Genomic DNA, 6043 nt, shown 5'->3' on the forward strand with positions numbered 1-6043 from the left:
CCCTGCTGGCACTGCCTATCGCATTCACCACCCTTTTTCTGCAGGTTGTTGTTTCTCGAGGGTCAGTAAGTAATAATGCCCCTAGTTCTATCTGGCATGCAAAGTTCCTCAACTATTAATTTTCTATTAGCCCAAAGGCACAATCATGAGCACTCTAAAAGCATCTGTTGTACAAATCTTAGTGATTTTTCAAAATCAATATATCAGAATATATAAAAGTTGAAAACTTCTTTCAAAGCAGTTAGAGATTAGCACAGAATGGGGCCCTTGGGGATTTATTTCCAGGTTGCAGAAAGTTGGGCTGCAGACCAAACACGTGTTTGTTCTTTTTAGTAGGTTAACAGTATTTCTTGTCATGATGTTATGTTTGCCTTGTTTCCTTTCTCACACTTATAGTATTGTCAATCGAGGCCTTGATTGAGTTATACTGATTGTATTATTAATATAATTAGTGTTATTATTTTATAGTATGGTAGAAGTTTGCTAATAAACAAAAAAGGGGGAAATGTGGGAACGTAAGAAAAAACTGCATGGAGCAGCAGCTGCGGAGCAAGATAAGTGGCATGAGAACCAAGGACACCTTCAGAAGAAGAAAGAACATCTCACGGCTCTGACTGGCTAAGCACCTGTGTGAACGGCTGAGGAGTGTTTTGCAGAATGCTCTGTTAACATGTATAAATAGAGTAGTGCTTAACAATAAAGCAGACTAATAGCCTTTAACCACATTGGTGTGCTGTTATGTCTCTAGCGCGTCCTGAGAGTCCAGAGACTTCCCCACATCTGCGTCACTTTTTCTGCTCTACACCTCCTTACCTAGTACATAATTCCAAAACAATTCTAAAGAAATAGTCCCACATCAATTCCCCCCTTTTCTACAATCTAGCAATTGTCACGTCGCTAGATGACACCATTCTCACCTCAGGATTTATGAAGAACGCCCCGCTTTCCAACTTTTAGTGTATCTTATGCTGTTTCCATTAAACATACTCAAGAAACAATGTAACAACACATACGAATATTCCAAGAAAGAGTAAGACTACACAAGCCTTGAAGAGTTGCTTTAGCCAGGCAAAGCTCGGTAACCAACTGGTTAATCTGCTCCACAGTTCTGTAAATCCAAATGAGGTGTTATCCAAAATAACTTGGTGGATCACCTGAATTTATTCCCATAGTTTAGTGTGCACATCTGTTTCTTTTCTTTGAGTTTCGTCAGTTTTGATTGATTATAGTGTACACCCCTCCTTCTTTGGCCGTCAGGAGATCAAGAGCCATTCCTTTCTGCAATACTACTTGACTAAGAGAGATACCTCTGTCTGCAATCCAAGAATAGCATCCATAGTTGAGTTCTTGATTTCCCACATGTAGCTGCTATACTGATAATTGCCTTTTCTGATTCACTTACTCCTAGTCTAGGAATAAACCATCCAATAAAACTACGGAACCCAGAGGGCCTGTCTATATGGGGGTTATTACCTGCTTCACCCTTTTCCAAGAGGTTCTCAGTATCCCTGGAGGAGGCGCTGTTCCATTGAAGCACTAAGTATCCTCCTCATAATGTCCTTTCTAGTTCTCAGGAAGGGTCTCACATTGAGGCCTGTCAATAGTTGTATACTGAATTTAGGTCCTTTTTCCTATTGTCGTGATTTTATTTGCACACCTACACCTACTTCCTGCTCCTCCCATAGTGTCCAATTGGTGGAGGGAATCCCACACTGAGGGATTTCCATTCCTCCATCTCTTGGTAAGGCTGTACATATCCAACAATCAGGGAGCTTTAGGCTAACCGCTAGTGATATTTGAATAGGTGATTTCACGCCAGGCTAAAGCAAGTGCAATCTATAAACACATTCTAAACTTACTGTCTCTTAATCCTTAGCTCCAATGGTCCAGTCTTCTTAATATTCCACTGGGGTTGAGATGTCTTCTTAACTCACGTGTAGCTCCACAAGCTTGCTCTTTCACCTTGATCGCTGGATATGATATGATATGTTCTGGAACCCCAAATCCTGGAATTATCTCTTGTAACAGTACTTTAGTTACTCCCTGCACCTTGTTGGTCCTGCAAGGGAAAAGCCTCTGGCCAACCTGAAAAGGTGTCTGTTAATACCAGCATATACCTATACCCCCCTTTTCTTGGGAGTTCAGGGAAATCAATTCACCATTGTTGCCCAGGATAAATTCCCTTCCCTGTTTGTCCCAGGGCACCCTGGGGCCTGTTCTAGGATTACTCTGTAAACAGATCTCACATTGCTGTGTTACCTGCTTAGTGGTGGTGTATAAATTCCAAGCCACAACCCGTTGGCTCAAGTATTTATACAGGGTCTCGGTTCCCCAGTGAGTTTTCCTGTGCTCAGCCATGATTATGGCCCGTAATAGGGAGGTGGGAACTATTATCTTGTTTTGAAGCCTGCACCTCTGTGTCCTCTGTTTCTGAATGCTCTCCAAGCCCCCTCGATTAGTTTATCCAGGTCCTGTATTTTGCTTCCTTTACTCTGTGTATTGCCGGGAGAAAAGAAGGACATTCTTGCTCTGATTAGCAAAAGACCTTGGGAGATGTAAACAAGTTCAGCAGAATGAAGGGAGAAAGCCGAAAGATTGTAACTATCTGTGCCAGACCGAGCCTCTCGACGTGATCACGAGGCGTCCAGCTTGTGCACCTGGCACGGGAGTGAGTAGATGCTATCAAGGTCAAGCTGACCAGTGGCAAACCTGAGGTGGCTGACAGAGGTGAGTGGCCTGTGTGCCACGGGATGGCACAAGAGGGACGAGCCCAGCTCTAGTGCCATCTCCTTCAGGGCAGGATGGAAGATCCAGCACTGCCGCATGCAGCAAAAGGGTCACAATTCATAAGACACTTGACCAAGAGCATATTGTTCAAGTTCACTGTACACAATAAAAGTTTTTGTTCTGCACGAACAACAGAGTCTGTGTCTAATTGCCACAGGTAAACCTTAGTCTGCTTTGCCCTCCTCAACCTGAATGAGGACCTCTGGATAGGATTTAAAAAGGGCATAGAGAGTTTTTACCAGTATTCCATAGCTGTATATCCATATGCAACACCACCTTGTCATCCCTAGGAAAGTCCGGAGCGCCTTTGCTGCTTGAGGTTCCACAGTCTGGCAAATCGCTTCCTTCCTTGTAGTTCTCTAGGGTTTGGAATCCAGCAGCAATTTCGTAACCCAAGGTTACTTGTGGCAACACCATCTGGGCTTTCTGTGGAGAAACTCAATAGCCATCAAGTCCGAGAAAGCTATGCATACCTCCTTTGTTGTGGTAGCTATCAGAAGGTCATCCATGTGCTGTGACAGGGTTCCTTGTCCTGGGGCCGTACCCATTGCTCCAGTCTTTGGCAAGTTGGTTCCTGAAAAGAGTGGGACTTTGTTTGTTTGTTTGTTTGTTTTAACCTCTGGAAAAGTGCTGTGCATGTAAGTTGTGTTGTTCTTCCTGAATCAGGATTCTCCCACTCAAAGGTAAACATGAGCTGATATTCTGGACTCAATGGTGGACAAAAAATGGCATCTTCTAGGTCCAGAACGGCAAACCATGCCAATTCACCTGATAATTTTGGAAGCAGCGTGTATGGGTATGCTGCCAATGGGTATAAATCCTACACTATTCTATTGATGGCCCTTAAATCTTGTGCTCACACTCCAGTAACAACCCGAATTTCTGAAAACTGTCAATTATTGGCTGGATTCCTTTCCCATCTCCGAATTTGAGGGGGTACAGTTTAATCCGAACCGGCCGAGCTCCCTGCTTTATTCCGATTGCTAGTGGTGCTGCATTCTTAGCTCTTCCTGGGGTCTCTACTACCCACACCCCAGGATAGACTTGATCACTTCCTTTGTCTGGGATCCTGGTCCCAGCAGGGGTAGTGATCAATGCTAAACTAAGCACCTCCATTAACTGTTCTTCTTGTACCTTACATTCCAATTTTCCTTTCAACTTGATTTCAAGATTCCAGTTCTTCTAATAAATCTCGCCCTAGTAAAGGCTTTGGTGAATTTGGCACCTACAAACATTTGTGTATCCCTACCTGTTTACCTACACTAAGTTAAGGGTTAAGAAAGTAAACTTCCTCACTTTTGCCAGTGTCTTCCCTTACGGTTACAAATTCACCACTCACTGGAGTATTTAACACCCAATTAGATGCTCCAGTTACTACAAATTCCACACTTTGCTGCAATTCCTTCCTCAGCTTAATCTTCTCTACCCTTGACTGTTACTGCATCTGTTACCAAATCCAGCACCTCTTTTTGCACTAACTGCTTTCCCGTTCAATGGGGGCAGAACCCTCCTGGGCTCTTCCAGCTCTCCCCCTTCAGCTCTTCCTGAAGAGATCTCTGGGTCCTAGAGCCCTGCTCTCAGCTCCTCCCTTCCTAAGGCTTCCCGTGCTAACACTGGGATATCAAGTTTCCCAGGTCTCTGCAGATGAAGGCTATTCGCTCCCAGCATCTCATCTCCTGCCTTCGCAAAAACAATATTAACTGCTAAATGGTCATCGCCTTCCAACCACCACTGATTACAATTTTTAATTAAAGTTTTCTTGCTCACGGGGCCCCCAGGCTCTCCAGCAATATATCAGGTGGAATTTGCCTGGGAACTTCCTTTCCCTGTGTTCCTCCATACTAAATTTCATTGATTCTTTATTGTTCCCCAAAGTCCACACCTTATAGCTAGTAAGTTACTGTGACCAAATACATACTCCTCTTTAAACCCCAGTCCACAACGCCAACCAAAATGCCAGTTTCCTCTATTCCACTGTAATTCCTGGGCAGTACTACAGGTCAAGGCTCTGATAACAAATACAGGGTTAAACAAATATCCAACTAAACTCGATTCCCACGTTCACACCACTCACACCTTGGATCCAAAGGTTAGCATTCACACTAGATAGCAGCCGCTTATAAAGTCTCGTTGCTGGGTAATGGAGTCTGCCTACTTCCCCAGGGCACAGGAACACCAAATTCCCTGGGCACGAGCTATAACCAATGTCTCCCAGCAACAAGAGCACTTGTATTGTAAATGGAATTCCACAAGCAATAATTTTATAACAGAAACACTTAACAATCACAAAGATAACAACAATGAAAAACCAGTTTGGACATTTACTCGTCACATGATCCTACCAGGCCCCTTCCTGGCAGCTAACTGCAAATGCCCCCCAGCGCATTTTTGTTGCGATGATTTCTCCGAAGTATTACAAAGCTTACATTCCCAAGCGCATTATAGCCTCAATCTCAGGGTGCCTTGCAAGATTTCACCTCAGAGATACCTCCCCAAGTGGGACCCTGCTCTCAAGGGTTGTGCTCCCACACCGATCTGCATCACACAGCCTATAGCTGTGGATCCACCCTCTGGGGGAGCACCCTCGCTCCTTCACCCAAATGGAGGACATCTCCTTAAGACATACGGGTCCCTGTACCTGTAACGTACCTGGTGCATACCAGGGCTCTTTCTCTGCCCCACAGTGGATGATGTGTGGGCCTCTCTCCTCCTCAAAATTAAGACACTTGCACTTACGCCTTTGCAGGACAGATCTTTCCAGGTACAATCCCTTCCTGGTTTTGTGCAATTATCACCAGCCTCTGTTTTCAAAAGACAGGTGCCTGTGACAGATAGGTGAATATCTCCAAGAACCAAACTGAAACAATAGAAGCTAGGCACTTAATAAAAAATAATCCCTCACAAAGCCCACCTAAATTGTTCAGTATCTAAATATTTTACAAATCTGGGTCATGGATCCCTAAGTTCATTTGGGGAGATGCCTATGTGGTCATCCTCACAGCGGTATGTGTCCCTTTTTAAAGCCGGCGGGGCAGGAAGCCTCCTCTGCATCTCCCAGCATCTCTGGCCTTTGGTTACTACTAAAAGGTTTCTCTTTAGCTCCTGTTTCATCTTCCATCATCACAAGACAGCTGCTGTAAGGTCTTCTTCCCATTTGGCCTCTGACTAATCACATCTATCCTGATGTCTGATAGAGAGAATGCCTCTTTGCGGTCTAATGGGAGCAGTGAGGGATTCAACAAAGGACCTTCCTTCC

The sequence above is a fragment of the Phasianus colchicus genome, chromosome 25, assembly GCF_987193195.1.
Source record: "Phasianus colchicus chromosome 25, bPhaCol1.hap1.1, whole genome shotgun sequence".
NCBI classification, from domain to species: Eukaryota; Metazoa; Chordata; class Aves; order Galliformes; family Phasianidae; genus Phasianus; species Phasianus colchicus.